Source organism: Pseudorasbora parva, chromosome 5, assembly GCF_024679245.1.
Source record: "Pseudorasbora parva isolate DD20220531a chromosome 5, ASM2467924v1, whole genome shotgun sequence".
Taxonomy (NCBI): Eukaryota; Metazoa; Chordata; class Actinopteri; order Cypriniformes; family Gobionidae; genus Pseudorasbora; species Pseudorasbora parva.
Window position 1 is genome coordinate 27,513,660 of NC_090176.1, and position 20,150 is coordinate 27,533,809.

Here is a 20,150-nt window from a genome sequence, read left to right on the forward strand (position 1 = left end):
TGTATGGTACTTGGTGTTTTCTATTGTTACTGTACTAGCATCTTGCGTTATCTAGACAATGCAGTCTCTCTAAGAAACTTTCAATTTAATCAGAAATTGTTTAAACAGCTAGTCAATAAGTGGATAAATCACTACTTACTGCTTGCAGGAATACAGTTGCCCCTTAAGACGCTGAGCAAAGCTTGCTTGATATGGGACGAACAATTTGTTGAGGTATCTGATTATAATAAACCTCAACCATGACTATTGACATATGACAACAGTCCTCTGCACAGCCTAAACATGACATATGTGTCATGAGAGTTGCCGTTTTTGCTATCCTTGAGTGACGCTGCAGTCCTGATGATTTGGCTCCGTGATGTCAGTTCCGCCTGACAATGAACATGTTTGGACAGATGCAAATGTTGGGGGGCGTGAATATAAATGATCCCCAACTCTTGTGTCACGGTTGGCCTTATGTTGAGAATCACTTTTTTTTGTGGTGTTTTGGATTACGGAGATTTACGTACGAAGTAGGAGGCAATGATGTTTGAGACTCACAGTATGTTATGCCCATGTACTGAACTCTTATTATTTCACTATGGCAAGGTTAATTCAATTTTTCATTCTAGGGCACCTTTAAAGGCCCACTGAAATCAAAATTGAATTTGTTTAGCTTTTAGTATGACTGTGTTAGCCTTAAAAGTTATGAATAAGCTGGTGTGTTCCAAAACTATGACAAAATTTGCATTTAGGAGATATAAGCATTCAAAACTTACAGTCTCTCACTTTCGTTAAAATTAATCTCAGATTTTGGTGACATCATCGCAGACTTCACTTTCTCGTCAAATCTTCTGTCCAATCAAAATGCTCTCTAGAATCTAAAGCCCGCCTCCTACACTGCTAAAGCTGCGGCTGAAATCGGTAATTTGTTCACACATTTACTAATTTCTACATGGTGAAAGGCACATAGTACACTATATTTGCAATAGGAAACGATTAAGTGTAAATATGCTTTCAGTTGAGGCGAATGAAGTCTGGTTTCACTCATGGCGGTAGCGCGAACACACCCACACACCAACGGCTTTGGTCTAAATTTAGTCTACAGACGCAGCACAGATCATATGCGCAAGTCGGCATAGACAACAAACTTATCGGACCCATTTGAATTCTGCACAGAATTAATGAAGCATTTGAAGGCAATATGGAGGAGTTTTTATGATGATAAACGGTTAGAGGAAACTGGCTTTACCAAACAGAAAAGCTCTAGTCAAACTGTATATTAACGAAACGCCATTGGCTGTTTCAAAAAAGGGGAGGATCTGCTAACAGCTGGAGCCATTTCAGGGAAATCACATCAACACATTGAATAATGCGGCGTGTTCCAAAGCACTTCAGTGGGCCTTTAAGAAAACTCACTTGCTACTTCTGGTTCACTGGGATTGTAAGCTTCATTGCATGCATGTCTTACAAATCACACTCCTCCTACACACTCGTTCATAGTAATTATGTAAGCCTATAATGTTGCTCTAAAAGATGTGCAACAAGGCAGTTCTTGATAAGTGACATGCAATAGAAGGAAAGCCTGAACAGTCTTGTTTATACTGCAAGGTACTACAGCTGTGGACAAAAGTATTGGCAGTGACTCATTTTGTGTTTTTGCAGTTTCCTGCTTCAGTATTTGTAGATATATTCACATGTATCTGTGGTATACTGGAAAACAATGATAAGCATTTCATAAGTTTTAAAGGCTTGTTTTGGCAAAAATATTCAATAAATGCAAAGAGTAAATATTTAGAGTATTGACAGTGCTTCTTTACAACCTCTTTATAACATAATCCATTCCAGTATGCTGGATATCATCACTGGGCCAAATTCTGACTGATGGAGATCAGTTCTTGCCTAATTAGTGCTCTGAGTTTATCACAATTTGTGGACTTCTGCTTGTCGACTCACCTTTGGAGGATTGACCACAGGTTATTTATGACATTAAGATACGGGGAGTCGGTTATTTCAATTTAATGATCTCTGAGCTACTTCATTATCACTCTTGCCTTGTGACATGGTACTCCATCTGCTGGAAAATGCACGGATCATCACCAAATTGCTCCTGGATCTTTTGGAGAAGTTACTCAAGTCATTTTGATACCATTCTTTATTCATGGCAGTGTTTTGGGCAGAACTGTGAGAGGGTCCACTCCCTTGGATTAAAAAAACACACACACAATAGATTGCCTCAGGATACTTCACTGAGGGCACAACACAGGACACTAGGGCTGTCAAAATTGCTCAAAAATATTCAGTCTAAAACAAACACGAATATTCAAACTATTCGAACATCTGGTTGCGCATTTTGCGGATAACAATTTAACTTTAAATGAACAAGCTTTGAGTGCTGATCAAGAGTTTTGTGCAAGCAATTTAAAGTCGCGAGACTCGCGACTCTTGTCCCAAATATAGCAGGCTTCATTCAATGATTGAAACAAGTATTATTCATATTAATTGAAGTTTTACAGCACAGCTCCGAGCGAGCTGTGCTGTGCTAAACATGAAACTTTTCCTTGACATGAAACAGTAAATAATCACACCAGTGAAAGCAGTGCATTTATCCTTTATTCATGCAATATTTCTTCAGTCAGTACAGTAGCCTACACTTAAGTGTTTCTGTTTAATGTTAACATACAATTACATAGCTTGCATATAACTTTATCTTGCGGCTCAACAATTTTACCTCCTACCGACCAAAATCCAAAGTACTTCCAGACATGGCTTTTTAGATTTTGGAGTATCTCTTTCTCTGCTGCGGTCCAGTTGGGCTCTGCACTTTCTGCCATCTTCAAGATGCGTCAACTTTCACCAGTGACTCCTGTGACCTGTCCCTGAACCCCCATGCACGCGCTCACGCAAAGCAGACAGCCACGCCTCTACTACCGTGGCATTTTTTTTCTTTTTTCTTTTTTTAAAATTCAAATATTAATTTTCACCTTCGAAATTAGTTTTTTAAAAACTATTTGAATATATATTCGAATTTAGAATATTCATTGACAGCCCTACATGACACATGGTATTGTTCACCTTTTCTTCTATGGTCAGTCAATTTTCCATATGTCCCAAACAGTAGGAAGAGGCTTCATCAGAGAAAATAACTTGCACCAGTCTATTACTGTTAAATTCTTTTACTTCCTACAGAATTTCAGTATGTCCTTGAGGGTTTTCTAAGAAAGAAGTGGCTTCTTTGCTGCCCTTCTTGACACAAGGTCATTGTCAAAAATTCTTTGCCTCACTGTGCGTGCAGATGCACTTACACCCACCTGATACAGATATTGAGCAAGCTCTGGACTGATGGTGACATGATTATATAGCTGACTCCTCAGTAGGAGACAGTACTGGCGCTTGCGGGACACTCTGGGACATCCTAAAGCAGATGAACCTCTCTCATTCATGATCCTTTAAATGTTTTTTTCAAAATGCAATATACTTTTCAGCAATTTCCTTGCATGTGAGGCCATTTTGATTCAAAATGATGATGGCTACATGTCTTTCTTTGGAGGTTTGCTATTTCTGACCCCATTGCTAACACAATGACCGACTGATCGACCGATTAGCTGCCTTGTCGAATAAAAATATTTTATTTTGAAATGCGCTATTTGGCTCTGATGCAACCACGTCTGTTGGAACCACAGAAAAAATATGGACTTAGTGTCCATGACGTCACCCATAGGGTTCTGAAGAGCAAGGTTCTTGATGAGCACCCATAGGGTTCTTTTGAAGTGTCAAAGTCAAGGCTACAACATTCTCAGCAAGAACAGAGAAAAAATTCTCACTCCTAGGGCTGCGAGAACAAAATGACTTCATTTTGTTCGCCCTGGTTTGGGAGTTCTTGCAGCTTGTTCTTGACACATCGCTTGAGCAGAACTTTTTTCTTGCGGGTGTCCGAGAAATATTGTGTTTTTGGTCATACATTTAAAGTGGGCGTAGTTAATGCAGAGAAACGCAGATGATCGGCACCTGCTTTTCTCGTGAAGTATAGAATTTACTGGCCAGAACGAACTTTGTTCTTGTTCTTGCCACCTTGAGAAAATAAACTAATTTCTTTGTTCTTGCAGAGTATGTTCCAAGCTTCAACGTTGCCTTCTTGTCAGCACATCACTCCCTTATAACAGAAAATGGGCAGAGGTGGGACACGGCTGGAGCTTAGTTGACGTGATGACTAACAGACAGCAGACAAACAACAATCCACTTGTCACTCAAAATGGCCATGGCCTTAATTTTGCAGAACTTTAAGGCTTTATATGAGTTCACCCCCCTCAGTTGTCATGCAGGGCAAAATTGGCCGTATATACCAAAATCACAATTTGTACCAGCTTGTAAATTTTTTTTTTTTTCTGCTGTAAAGTTGGGCATTTTAACATGGGGCACAATAAGATTCTGCTCCCTTTTGGGCCAGTCAAGGAATTTCCCTAGTGGCCAGGATTGCAGATTGTAGAATTGCAGTTTAAGTCACTTCCATGTTGGCTTCAAGAGAAACTGGGGGAGGTTGCCGCTTGGTCGGAACTCACCACTCTGTTGCTAAAGTTGTAATAACTCACTACACTGAAGTTGCAAAATGATTAAAATGTCTCTACAATCTGCTTTTGAAGAAATATCGTAGTATTGTGCTACAGTGCATTGTATCAGTTGCAGTTCTGGTGCCTCCGCCTCAACATACCGGACAACACGACATACATGCACATCACATTAACACAGTGGTAGAGTAATACTCACATGAGACTTTCACAAAAAACACATTCACAAAAGGTCATCATTTGCATGTGCGTTAAAGCCTTGCCAGTTAAACATTTCTTTCGCATGCTGATCCACTGGTTTAACATGGGCTTTTCTGAGCGCAAACCCTCGAAGCCTACAGGCGCTTAAAGCCTGTCAAACAGTGCCTGATTTTCGAGTCTTGTTGTGCTAATACTGTCAAATACACACAAGGTTTACATAAACACAGTTGGTTATGTCTAAAGTGAAATTTTAAGCTTTTTGCAATTATTTTAAATGCATCTTAGGTGCAATATAAATCAACACCACAACAACTGAAGCAGCAAATTAAATGAACTCAAAACACAACATTTATCTCACTGCCAATACTTTTGGCCATGGCTGTACTGCAGGCTGTCTAGTTCATGCGCCGTTGCACAGTAAATGAGGGAAAAACGTAAGGTGAGAAAGGGACTTTTCCCCATGGTGCTCTCACTCATGATAGGAAGGGGGTGACCTGTCCCAGTGGGCTCTGAGGTTAGGAGTGAAGGACAGCGTTTCCGCTCACTGGGGAGATGGGACAGCCGGATGATAAAAATAGCACGTGAATCCCACCCCCCAGGGTCTCTCTTGTCTTTCTGGACACTATGTGAGGGTCTGTCCCGCTGTCTTCCACATAGAATCTGTACAGACTCTGTCACACTGTCAGTTTCAACCGAGTGCCTGTTACTGCAGAAAGATAGATAGATAGATAGATAGATAGATAGATAGATAGATAGATAGATAGATAGATAGATAGATAGATAGATAGATAGATAGATAGATAGATAGATAGATAGATAGACAGACAGACAGACAGACAGACAGACAGACAGACAGACAGACAGACAGACAGACAGACAGACAGACAGACAGACAGACCTAAGCTGTAATTCATTCCAAAGGCGTTCTATAAAGTTGAGGTCAGGACTCTGTGCAGGCAAGTTCCACACCAAACTTGCACATCTACGTCTTTATGGACCTTGCTTTGTGCAGTGGTGCACAGTCATGTTTGAACAGGAAGGGGCCATCCCCAAACTGTTCCCTCAAAGCTGGGAGAATGAAATTGTCCAAAATGTCTTGGTATGCTAAGGCATTAAGAGTTCCTTTCACTGGAAATAACTGGCCAAGCCCAACCCCTGAAAAACAACCCCATGCCATTGCCCCTCCTCCACCAAACTTTAAACTGGGCACAATGCAGTCAGGCAAGTATCATTGTCCTGGCAACTGCCAATCCCAGACCCGTCCATCAGATTGTCAGACAAAGAAGCGTGATTGGTCACTCCAGAGAACCACTACACTGACACTTTGCATTGCACTTGGTGATGTAAGGCTTGGATGAAGCTGCTTGGCCATGGAAACCCATTCCATGGAGTTCTATTCGCACTGATATTCAGCTAATCTGATGGCCACACAAAGTTTGGAGATCTGTAGCTATTGACTCTGCAGAAGCTGGTGACTTCTGTGCACTGTTCGCCTCAGCATGTGCTGACTCTTCTCTGTGATTTTACATGCCCTACCATTTCGTGTCTGAGTTGCTGTTGCTCCCAATTGCTTCCACTTTGTTATAATAACACTAACAGTTGACCATGGAATATTTAGTGTAGTGAGGTAATTTCACATATTGACTTATTGCACAGATGGCAACCTATCACGGTACCATGCTTGAATTTATTGAGCTCCTGAGAGCGATCATTTCTTTCAATAATGTTTGTAGAAGCAGTCTGCATGCCAAGATTGCTTGATTCTATATATCTGTGACCATGGAAGGTACTGGAACACCTAAATTCAATGGCTTGGAGGGGTGTCCCAACACTTTTGGGAATATCTTATGGATGGATGGATGGATGAATGGATGGATGGATAGTAAACCACACAATAAATTCTACAGATTTTATGTATATCAAGGTGAATATTAGGATGAGAACAATTACAATTCATTACGAAGCACATATAAGATCTTTTTCATTCATAATCAAATACATGTTGGTTCATAAAAGTGTTGGCTCATATCTTCAAACAAAGAGGACTGTAAGATAGGGACAGGAAGTGAAAGCATATGCTCTGCTGGCATAAGGCAACGCCTACATCTCTGACAGAAAAAGGGAAAGTCCCCCTAGAAAAGGAGACAGCAGCATAGGAAGACAGAGAGAAATAACAGACGTTTCGCAGCCCTGTAGAACTACATTTTCCTCTCCTTGTTGCATTTCTCCTACCTTTTTAAACATGTTGTGTGTATTTCACCATGTAATTTCACCACACTTTTTTGTTTTGTTTTATGGTACTTCTGTGCTGTTGCTTATTTCCAAGCATGTAGATGGTGTGTTTCTTCTCTGGTTCCTTCAACACACTGAACACGCAGATGTCTCCTCAAGTTAACGCTCCTATACATTTACTAAACACTGATTTCTAAATGTACAAGAAAGCCAGCTTACCATTCTGAAATAATCACGGCCTTATCATTTTGTCTTCTTTTTTGTCTATGGCAAGAGTGTGATCTGTCCTTAAACTGCAGAAGGCCGGAGGCTTTGGGATCAGCTCATGCCCTTACCACTTACCTAAAAAGGTATTTTAGAGCAAATTCGTGATTGCTCTTTTAAAAAAAAAGGATATGGCATACCTAGGTGAAAGTCAGGCCAGACAAAAACAGTCTGCTTTTGATCATAGGAGCAGGGGAGGAGCACTCTCGCTCTATTTCTGTCCCTTTGTCTGCTTCTCAAATTAAGTGATGGAGCGATGATTCTACAGCTTAATTCCCTATTCGGTTGATAAGCACCAGCCTCATCCCATCGCCCTTTGAGGGACAATTATATCATCCTGATCTGACATTAAAAAAAATCCATTGAATTTCTCACTATTATTCTTAAATGTGCATCAAGATTTTTAGATATATTAAATGCATATTTTCTCTCTGCTCAGATTTATGTGGATAAAAGCTTTGTTACTCTCCTTTCCAACTACTGTTGTTATATTGTCTTTTTTTACTGTTTTATATTAAGGCTGCACGATTTGGGGAAAATATCTAATTGTGATTATTCTGGTTAAACTTGTGATTTGCAAGTGTGTGTGTGTGTGTGTGTGTGTGTATACATTTTGTGCTTATATTATGACCAATATATTGGTAAAAATATATAATAATATTTAACACAGTAAGGTATATTACTATTATAATAATGTTTTCATTAATAAAAATAAAAGATGTAATTCTTTTGAACTATTATAATAAATATTAAGAATAAATATATATATATATATATATATATATATATATATATATATATATATATATATATATATATATATATATATATATATATATATATATATATATATATATATATATAACAATATAATAATAATAATAATAATAATAATATTTATATTTTACAGAAAATTATTTTACAAAAAACTGCAGGGTTACCTTTTAACATGCAGGCAGCCTTGACTAAAAATCACTAGAAATATTATAAAAATCTGTGATATCAGTTTCTTAATTTTTGGCAGGAGGTATGCAAAATCAAGAACGAGTCTATGTCTTTAATATCAAATATGAGCCTCTTATGCATCTATTGTGGGGAAAAACATACGGATTGTCCTATACATTTATTTAAAGAAGTATTATTTTTCTTATTATTTTACCTAAAATAGGATGGAGTGAGCACTGCCTGGCACTAAACACTCATGTTTAATTCATACTGGAGGCCAGAGGGTGCCTTCGAGCAGAATCGCCACATTTGCCTCAGAGAGAAAAAATATAAAATGGCGTTTTCAGGAAATTCCTAATGTGAAGCTAGTGCTGTGTAGCTGAATAAAAAGAAGATAGACACTTGATTAAACATGAAGACAATAAACACACAATATATGGTGTATTTGAGTTCTTCAAGCTTCTCGGGTATTTTAATAATAATAAAGAATATTATGCAGTGCTAAACGACATAGACTTCATCACTGTATAGAATACTATAAATTAATTAATTGTCTGCCTCATTCTGTGATAAGCCACATCAGCTCACAAAAAATAAATATCAAACAATCGACTGATGATATGAAGTGAGTTAAAACCTGTTTTAAATGTGGACGTTTTTAGTTTTTTTCAAACGCACGTTATAAGCGACTCAAGCTCACAGAGCTTTTAGACAGAGCAGCGTTTACTGCTGATCACAGAGCCGCTCTTTATTGACATGCTGAGCGTCTATTTATTCCATAAAAATCGCAGCCTTTATGCTTTCATAATTGTAAATAAGCCAAATTGCAATTGTGGTTCAATTCTGATTAATCATGCAGCCCTATTTTATCGTTTGTGTTATGTTCTTATAGCTCCCTTGAAATTGTTCAACAAGCACTGTTGTCTTTTTCTGTGTCAATGTGTATTTTCTTTTGGAACAGGAAGTTTGTAAGTGGCACTTTTTCAGTTGTTAGCTTGGTTATTTTAGCATCATAAACCATTATTTGCTGTTTGCTGATGGTATTAGTGGATGGGACATTGAACATGACCTCAAAGCCAACAGACATGGAGTAAAGCCACAACGCTCATTAAGATTTCATGGGTCTTCAATGGTCTCTTTTTCAAATAGTCTGCAGTCATCCTCTGATTTCAGAAAGCATCATGAGCTCTTAAGTATTGCATTGTAAAACAGAAACACTTGTATCAAAATATTAAATAGGATTCAAGCTAATTGGGTTATATTGGAGTACTACAGGGGTCTACAATTTTGATTTCAAACTAATTTCTTTGAAAAATAAATGTGCAATATACAAAGTGAACAAAATCTTAGTACACTCTACGCAAGTTTTCTCGAAGTGGCAAGAACAAGTTCGTTCTGGCCAAATCATTCCATACTTCACAAGAAAAGCAGTTCTACCCAAAAGACTCAGGAGGCAAGAAAACATTTGAATAAGATTTATTTACAGTTTTTATACAAGTAGTATTAAATGAATTAAATTATAAAGTTATTTGGCGTAAGCCCCATGACCGTCCATAGTCCAAATTCCGGAGGTTAGGATGCTTGCAGTTCTACAGGAAAGACCAGGCCCGGACTTGCCCGCCTGGCAACTAATTTGGCCTGCTGCCATGGCGAGGGTTTATTTATTTATTTAAATAATTCTTATTTTATATTATTGCTTTTACTAAAGTAATAATTTTCGAATTCGGCATTCAATAAAATTATTATTAATAATAAAAACAAATAAATCACGAATCTGTTAAGCCCCTTTCACATTGCACGTCGGACCCGCAATATTCCCGGAACATTCATTGCCGAGTCGCCTTCTGTGTGAAAGCAACCACGTCCCGGGATTGATTACCGAATTCGACCCGGGTCGGGGACCTAGTAACATTGCGGGATTCGACCATAGGATTCGACCCGGGACGAGCGCTGTGTGAACAAAAGCCGAAACTAATGCCGCAACGTGTGCGTAGTTATCGTGCGACTAGAGCTTGTTTTTTCAATAATACAACCCTGCAGTGCCAGAAGAGCTAGTCTGTGTTTTAAACGCAGAGAGTGTTCGTATACAAAAGAAACTAAAATTAAACAAGCAGAAATGAGCGCAAACTGGACACAAGTCGAGACCACGGAGCTCCTTACTATCCGCGCTGAAGCTGAGATCGCTCGCCATTATACGTCACATCAGGATGTCACGTGTCAACTCGACCCGGGACCGTTAAGTGTTGTGTGTGAAAGCGCACATATTACGGTATTTCGCTGGCAGTGAGAATGGACCGGGTCGCATTATCCGTGTATTTGCCGGAATCGCAGTGTGAAAGGGGCTTTAGTCTGGTCTTGACCGACTTGCCTCAGCCAAACGCGCGGGCAGCACCCGATGATGGAGAAAGCGGCAGGTCAAGCAGAGAGGGAAAGGGCAAAGAAAAAGAAGGCACTCAAAGAAGAAGCAGCAAAACGTTGTAAACTTACTGACCTGTTCAGGGCTTCAAGGGAAGGTCAGTTTTATCTGTAAATACAGTTCTTTTTTCTGTGTTAAATTAGTATTAAACTGCTGGCGAACGTTAGTGGTAACTTAGCACCCCTACCTACTATCGCTAAAAGAGATTAATATTATTTAGTGTAAAGCAGACAAATATTCACATTATGTAATATTGATAGGTACTGTGAACAGGGAGGAGCAATAGTCCAGACAACAAAAGGACAATGCTTTTCCCATCACTTCGGAAAGGCACTTACTTTGAATAAAAATGAAGAAATGTTCCAAAAGCAATGTGTTCGCATATTGCATAAGTTTCAGTCAATCTCATGTCAATAGAGTAGTATTGCATCCTTCATATCTCCGAAAAGTCTTTAATTTTATTATATTTATAAAAGAAATATAGGCTGTACCCAGTAGCGTACCGCGGGGTTTCAGTCAGGGCCTTCACTAACGATCAACACGCCCCACGCCATAACAACACACACACACACACACACACACACACGATCAACAAGCCCCACGCTGTCGTCATAACAACACACACACGCTTGTTTTTGTGACATATGGGGACATTCCATAGGCGCAATGGTTTTTATACTGTACAAACCGTATTTTCTATCCCCCTACACTGCCACTGCCCCTAAACCTACCCATCACAGGAAACATTCTGCATTTTTACTTTCTAAAAAAACTCATCCTGTATGATTTATAAGCATTTTGAAAAGTGGGGACATGGCCAATGTCCTCATATTTCACCCTCTCCTTGAAATACCTGTGTCATAATACACATTTGTGTCCACACACACAGATACAAAATGAAATAAAGCACTGACTGTTCGCAATACTACTACAAACTTTGCTTTCATAGTGTTGGTTGGGAAGGGGGCAAGCAAAAAGTACACGCGAGACAAAAAGGCAATTTGACTATTTATTGATGATACTACACTCACGTGTCACCGTTTAGGCAAATGGTGAAAAGAATCAAAATCAGCTGGCACAAATACTCTTAAACAAACAAAAATACGGACCAACAGAACATCCAAAGAAACAGAAAAAACCCAGCTTGTTAGCTAACATTACCGGCTTGACATCAGGATTGATCATTCGCACGCAGCCCGTCATCTGCGGCGGCCATAGTTTATTTCACACAGAATTCTCACAACCCGCGAAAAGTTCAGACGGCTGATGACATCAGCAGGGGGTAGCACACCAACACATCGCTGGGCCTCTGGGCCGTTCTATCACTACACATCAAAATTTGATAGGCTAATGACCCACGTCAGTCAAAGCTATGGTCCAATGGAAAATAGCTGCTTTAATGGAAGGCAAGCTATTCTACTAGTGCTGGTCCTCGGGGCTGTGATGCGTTTAGATGATGACATATGGAAAATACACCAAAAATAAATACATTCTTCTCTAATCCGAAATATAATCGTAACTATATATATATATATATATATATATATATATATATATATATATATATATATATATATATATATATATATATATATATATATATGATTTTGACAGGGCCAGCAGAGAAGGCCCTGATGGCCCTGACAGCCCACCACTGGCTGTACCGAGTCTTTCCGGAAAAAAACGAGCGCCTGGAGGCGTATCGAGTGGGCGGAGCTAAAAAATGACGATCGCGAACAAAGCGGTGACGTCCTCAAGCGTGGAGAAACCCATGGCTATCTCAGCTAATACAGATGATCCAGAATCAAATCTGAGGCGGAAATAAATTGAACAGGAGGAACAGCAACAGCAGGACGTCCGTCTCTGTGGTATGTACTGTATTTAGTACAAAAAAAAAACAAAAAAATATGGGTGCGTCTCAATCAGCTAACTAGTTTGGTAGGAAAGGCACTGATCAGGGAATTAGTCTGAGTCTTAAAACGTTCCCCCCTTTTTTTAATCAAAAGAAGGTGAAGATAATCATCCTAGCACTCGCTGTGGTGCAGTGATCACTCATCAGATTCAGCCAGGCAGAGAAAATCTTTCCCATATTGTAGGCAATATAGTGTTGCTAAATTTGGGATATTTTATAAAACAATTTTTAACTTAAAAACATAAAAACAACATTTTGTCTTAAATATAATACTTTGATTTATATTAAATTAGATGGAGACAGAGATATTTAAGAAAATTAAGAAAAGGAAAGGGGAAGTGAGGGTACCGTTTGAGATAAAGCCTTTAATTATTTAGGTAAAAAAAAATAGGGTTGTCTGTGTTTCTACATTTCATTTTGGGTGCATATTGGCCTGGATGGGTGTAGGATCTTCCGGCCTGAAATTGTGTCTCAGTCCAGCCCTGGGAAAGACTCTGGAGAAATATTTACACAAAAGTACATTTATTAATACCTCAGCAAGCTAATAATGTACAAAGTCATTTTGCGTAAACCCCGTCTGTAGTGCATAATCTGAGGGTATCGGATCTGCAATTCCTGCCTGAAGACGAGGGCAGGGGCACAGCCGACCCCCCGGGAGGGATGGACAGGGCCATCCTGGTGATGGCGGGGAGGATGGGGGGAATCGTTGCTTCAGTATCTGCGAACTCAAACGTGTAAGTACAAAGTTTTTATACATGAGAATATCATTGGATTAGAGTGAAGGCAATAAGTGACGTAGTAATTGAGTCTTCCCAGCTGAACTTATGGTAAAGCTTTCATTTCCTGCCTGAAGATGAAGGCAGGGGTGGAGCTAGCCCTTGATGTATGTTCAGGGACCAACCTGGTGTTGGTGGAGAGGGTGGTGGTGAACGCCTGCATCAGTATCTGCCAACGTAGTAATGGGTGGGAACAGAACTTATATACTACAGATGAGGAAAAATGATTGGCTAGATAGATAATGAATGACATGACATGAATGAATGACATGGCTAGAGCTCCCATATGCCGAACTTCTGGGGAGTCCTCAGAGACCTGGCCACAGCAACATGTGTTAACCCACAAGAAACATTTTCTGCTAAGGTGATGTGTCGGAAACAAGCTGCGAGAACTCCCAAACCAGGGCTGCAAGAACAAAATGACGTTTTGTTTTTTTCACAGCCCTGGCAGTGAGAACATTTTATGCATTATTATTTGATTATGCACCCTTAAGCTTCTGAAGGCAACATTTATTTCATTAAAAATACTTAAAGCTGCACTATGTAATTTGTCCGTCTGTTTTGATGACGCCAAGTTTGAGGGCAGAATCGTATACATGTGGTCTCATAGCCGGTGGAAAAGAATCAGGATAGGACTCATGTTAATGAATGCGATTATAATGTTACTGTGGTGTGTAGCAGAGCAGGACAGAGCGTTGTGGAGCTGAGCAAGGCCGTTGGAGCGATTGTTGAGCAACACATGCCTTGCGAGCACCAGAGCACTGGGACTTTTATTATGACGGGACGGGACACAATCGCTGGTGCCATTTCCGCTTTTCTGGTCATGAGTATAAGGTAACACAGCTCTGTTTATCATATTAGATACATTTAAGTGTGTTTACAATGATGTTATGACGTTACTCTGTGCGTTCGTGACACTTGTTGCACACTGCTAAGAGTAAAGCGTTTCTGCAGAAATAAAACGTAAACCGAGGGTAACGCAATACGACTCCCTCAGACGTCCTGGCTCCTTGGTTAAAATAGCAATTTTCTCACAATTTATAAATAGTTGGAAACATTTGGAATATTGTAAGAACTTAACTTTGAACATATTTTTGGTTATTTTTTGGATATGCTACTGCAAAAATACTATGTAGTGCACCTTTAAAGAAAACAACAGTTTCCGATTTGAATATAATTTAAAATGTAATTTATTACTGTGATAGCAAAGCTGAATTTTCGGCATCATTATGGCAGTCTTCACTCTTCAGTGTCACATGATCCTTCAGGAATCATTTTCATTTGCTGGTGCTCCAGTGACATTTCTAATTATAAATGTTGCAAAGAGTTGACCTGCCTAATATTTCTGTGGAATATGTGCTGTGATATTTTTTTTTCAGGATGATGAATATAATAGTTCAAAAGAACAACATTTATTAAAAAAAACAACAACAACTCTGTCACTTTTAATCAATTTAATGCATTTTAATGTCCTTTAAAGCTATTTTACAGCCACAATTTAAAGATCATGATTCAGAATTCTGGGCATTATTCAGTTTTCTTTTATGTCCAAATAGAAAGGCTTTATCACCTAGTATAAATGGTTTTAGATTCTGTTGTGACACTTTACAATAATGTCTCATTTGTTAACATTAGTTAATGTATAACTAACCTGAACTAACAATGAGCAGTAGCCTACATTTGTTACAGTATTTACTCATCTTTGGTAATATTAGTTTATAAAAAAAAAAACATGTTAGTTCATGCTAGTCCACAGTGCATTAACTAATGTTAACAAATACTTCTTATTTTTAATAATGAACTAAAATTAATAAATGCTATAGAATTATTTAACATTTTTAGTTCATGTTAACCTTATTGTAAAGTGTTACTCTTACCAGTTCTGTTGTATAGCAGGGTTTGTAAAAGGCTGTAGAGGGGCACTGACTGTGGTGGTTAGGGATGTTCGCAAGGGGGAGGGCTGGTCCTATGAGATGCACTTTGATATTGCACTGTTGATGAGAGAGTGTGTGCAGAGCGAGAGAGAAACAGAGCGACAGCAGAGCGCTCTGTAAACAGGCTGTCAGAGAAGAAAGTGCAGGGACATTTTCATCCGCCACAGCCAAAGGAGTGCGTCGCATGCAACGCTAAAGGATAATCACAAGAGGCAGGGAAAGAGAGAGAGGACGAGAGAAGGTTTAATTAATTCATGCAGGAGGGGAGGGATGTTTCTGCCGCTGACTGAGCTGGTTCCAGAACTGCCTGAGCTCTGCTGCCTGTAGCATTTTGTTCGTGAGCCCGTCTGTCCGCTGACCGTGACAGCACTCATATCAGGCAGGATTTGATGGACACCTAAACAAACAGAGGTAGGGTAAGATTTGTCCTTCTGTCTCTCACACACATCTGTTCTCTGCTCTCTGCTCTCTCGCGTGTGTTCCCTGTGCTGTCTGCCGATGACCCTCGTTTTTCTCTCACGGTGCCTGTTCTCAGTGGCTCTGACTTCTGCCTGCAGATCAGAAATATCCCACCAAAATGTGCACATTAGTCAAGACTTTTAAACTTGCGAGTCTAAATTAATTGCTGGTTTTGTCTTAGTTGCACCACCAGGAGATGATTGTAGCTGTTTCCTGTGCTTTGTAGAGTTCACGTGCAGGATGTTGCCTGCTTAACGCTTTTGTTATGGTGTACATTGTCATAGTTTGTCTGCCATGTCAGAGCTGAGTGCAGATACTCAGCTCAGAGATCAATGCCGCTGGATGATGGATAGATGGCTTGTTGATGGATTCTGTTGATATGGGGAAAATACAGCTCGACTATTTGACCGGGTTTGTTTGGCATCTTCTGTGATACCCTGGGGCAGCCCGCAATCTCTGTTGTGAGGGAATGCAATCAATTTTGATGTGTGCGATGATTCATTCTCTTCACAAACCTGTGCTATCATGTGGTCATGAGCTGCTGGTAAATCTCCAATCAGCTTGCTTAATTAAGGCTCATCATGTAATCAGCAAAGGCACTGGGTCTTCATGTCTCAACAGGATCTCTGAAGCAGGAACAGCTTGAGCAGTGTGTGTGTGTGTGTGTGTGTGTGTGTGTGTGTGTGTGTGTGTGTGTGTGTGTGTGTGTGTGTGTGTTTTCATGGGTAGAAGCTTTAAGCTTTTCCGCTATAGCTGCTTGAGGACGCAATTCATGTTTTCAGTCCTCAGAGAGGCCTTGCAGAATATTTGTATGCATGTTTGCAACGTTTTGCTCAGTAATTGAACTTGCTCTCAGTCATTATAAAAAGATAACAGTAGAAATATAAAGAAAAAGAAAAGATTGCTCATGACACACTACCCAAGGTCAGTCAGCAGTCAGCTACTGAGTATCTTAATGTAGTCCACGATAAAAGAGAGCCTGAATAAACACTTACTGATCATACTGTTTCCTTTGGCTTGTCTCATCTTTACTATGTCGCTCTTGGGTAGATGAATATGTTTCTGTCTAGTAGAGAAGCACAGTGTTTTGTCCTGGTGTCCTCACTTGAAGTATACAGTATGAGAGACTTTGACGCTCTATGTTGAGGCAAACTTTTAATAAAATAAATAGAAAGGGAGCATGCATGTTGTTTTATTTACAACAGTTGTGGTTGGTTTCAGTACGTTAGTACATCTCTTTCTGCTTCCTATTTCCAAGTATCTACTTGAAGTTACTGTCCATATATACATTATTGTTCCTGTAACAACATCAACAATGATAATAGTAGTAATATTTCTAGTAGTAATAATAAATATAGTATATTTAGTATGAATATAATTGATTTTATATATTATTAGATATTTTAATATTCTTCCTTTTTATATAAATAATAATACAAAGAATTGCAGAATATTCATTTCATTCAATATTTTATCTGTATAATATAATTAAATTTATTTCATATAATAATTGTTATACATTAATGTATTAAATAATAATAATGTTATTTAAAAAATCTGCATTCAGAAATTAATTGAAATATGTTATATTTAGAATATAAACACATGCGCACACGCACACACACAAACACACACACACACACACACACACACACACACACACACACACACGCACACACACACACACACACACACACACACACACAAATGTTTATTTTAAACAAAAAAAAACATCATACATAAATAATTTTACATAATCATGTAAAAAAGATAATGTAGCTCTTTTCCACTCCTTTTGTTTGCTGATGTTCAGTTACATTAACAGACATTCAGACTGGATTTAAGGGCAGTAGGTTTCCCTTAGCTGGGAATCAGAGTAGGTTTTGCCTGGCTTTTCCATGTCATTGCATTGCAATTTCGAACCAAACCCTCCTGTTGCCATGACATCCAACCTCTCTGTAAATACTCCCAGGATTTCTTGAGCATGCAGGCCCCAGGAGAAGAGAGAGGGTGGGGGGGGGAAAGAAGAGGAAAAGATTGCTCATGTTTTTTCAGCTCAGAGAGTCACTTAAGGAATGGTAAAAAGCTACGTTTATTCTCTATTCTATGTTCTTCCGCTTTACGTCATGTACAAGCAAAAAAAGAAAGAAAGTTAAACCTGCTTAGATATTCAAGAGTGGCGAAGCATGTAGATAGATAATTGGATGTTGCATGATACCATTTTTTTTGTTTAAAAATAAAGAATAATTTTCCCTATATAGCGTAATGAGGGATAGTCTCCAGCATTAAACGTTTTGAAACTTTTCATGCCTAAATAATGGGAAATTTGTGTTTTGAGATTGCCTGTTAAATGCATTGCATTTAGCATGGCTTTATTTCAACAGTGCATGTCAAATTCTCTTCCCTTACTTTTTCATCAGTCATTACATTGTTTTGGACCATTAAGGATATTATGCAAAATCTCTGTACAGTCGCACACTTAAGTGGTAAATGCAGCTGTAAGTAATTATGTTTGTGAACATCGTAAATAATTGCTTTGTGGTAGCTCGCACTTAGAGTCATCGAGTTGTTTTTGATGTGAGTAAAGGAAAACTAGCATATCATGTAAATGCATCACATTATAAGCACAATATTCAGTTTTTTGTTAGGAGTTACTGTAATTGCTCCTATCTTCTACTATTCCTTCTGCAGGAATTCTTTGAGGCCATAAATTATAAAAGGGCTGGGCCGTGGGTTTGTGGGCCCTACTGTACATGGATAGATATTTACAGGGGCGTAGCCATCTTTTTATAAGTGAGGGGGACAGAAATGTCAAAATACTTGTTTTTTTTTACAAAGATAATTTATTGCATCTCTCGCATTTGTGTATATATATATATACACACACACACATATACAGGTCCTTCTCAAAAAATTAGCATATTGTAATAAAGTTCATTATTTTCCATAATGTAATGATAAAAATTAAATTTTCATATATTTTAGATTCATTGCACACCAACTGAAGTATTTCAGGTCTTTTATTGTTTTAATACTGATGATTTTGGCATACAGCTCATGAAAAACCCAAATTTCAAATCTAAAAAAATTAGCATATCACGAAAAGGTTCTCTAAACGAGCTATTAACCTAATCATCTAATTCAACTCTAAATCAACTAATTAACTCTAAACACCTGCAAAAGATTCCTGAGGCTTTTAAAAACTCCCAGCCTGGTTCATTACTCAAAACCGCAATCATGTGTAAGACTGCCGACCTGACTGCTGTCCAGAAGGCCATCATTGACACCCTCAAGCGAGAGGATAAGACACAGAAAGACATTTCTGAACGAATAGGCTGTTCCCAGAGTGCTGTATCAAGGCACCTCAGTGGAAGTCTGTGGGAAGGAAAAAGTGTGGCAAAAAACGCTGCACAACGAGAAGAGGTGACCGGACCCTGAGGAAGAATGTGGAGAAGGACCGATTCCAGGCTACTTCCTGGCTACAGAGAAGCAGCACTGGACTGTTGCTCAGTGGTCCAAAGTACTTGTTTCGGATGAAAGCTAATTTTGCATGTCATTCGGAAATCAAGGTGCCAGAGTCTGGAGGAAGACTGGGGAGAAGGAAATGCCAAAATGCCTGAAGTCCAGTGTCAAGTACCCACAGTCAGTGATGGTCTGGGGTGCCATGTCAGCTGCTGGTGTTGGTCCACTGTGTTTTATCAAGGGCAGGGTCAATGCAGCTAGCTATCAGGAGATTTTGCAGCACTTCATGCTTTCATCTGCTGAAAAGCTTTATGGAGATGAAGATTTGGTTTTTCAGCACGACCTGGCACCTGCTCACAGTGCCAAAACCACTGGTAAATGGTTTACTGACCATGATATTACTGTGCTCAATTGGCCTGCCAACTCTCCTGACCTGAACCCCATAGAGAATCTGTGGGATATTGTGAAGAGAAAGTTGAGAGACGCAAGACCCAACACTCTGGATGAGCTTAAGGCCGCTATCGAAGCATCCTGGGCCTCCATAACACCTCAGCAGTGCCACAGATCGCCTCCATGCCACGCCGCATTGAAGCAGTCATTTCTGCAAAGGGATTCCCGACCAAGTATTGAGTGCATAACTGAACATAATTATTTGAAGGTTGACTTTTTTGTATTAAAAACACTTTTCTTTTAATTGTCGGATGAAATATGCTATTTTTTTGAGATAGGAATTTTGGGTTTTCATGAGCTGTATGCCAAAATCATCAGTATTAAAACAATAAAAGACCTGAAATATTTCAGTTGGTGTGCAATGAATCTAAAATATATGAAAGTTTAATTTTTATAATTACATTATGGAAAATAATGAACTTTATTATAATATTCAAATTTTTTGAGAAGAACCTGTGTGTATGTATATATATATATATATATATATATATATATATATATATATATATATATATATATATATATATATATATATATATATATATAATATATGCT

General features: G+C 38.8%; 1 protein-coding gene across 3 annotated transcripts in view; it reads left to right on the forward strand.

Moving 5' to 3' along the window:
• LOC137075321 (diacylglycerol kinase beta-like) overlaps window positions 1–20,150 on the forward strand; it is a 154,076-nt gene that overhangs the window by 13,055 nt on the left and 120,871 nt on the right. For 2 of the 3 annotated variants that reach the window (XM_067443715.1, XM_067443717.1), the window contains exon 1: window positions 15,314–15,635. The exons of the other annotated variant lie outside the window; for it this stretch is intronic. The gene's annotated coding sequence lies outside the window, so the exon portion shown is untranslated. Of the gene's footprint in view, window positions 1–15,313; window positions 15,636–20,150 lie in introns of those variants that run through there. 3 annotated transcript variants of the gene reach the window in all.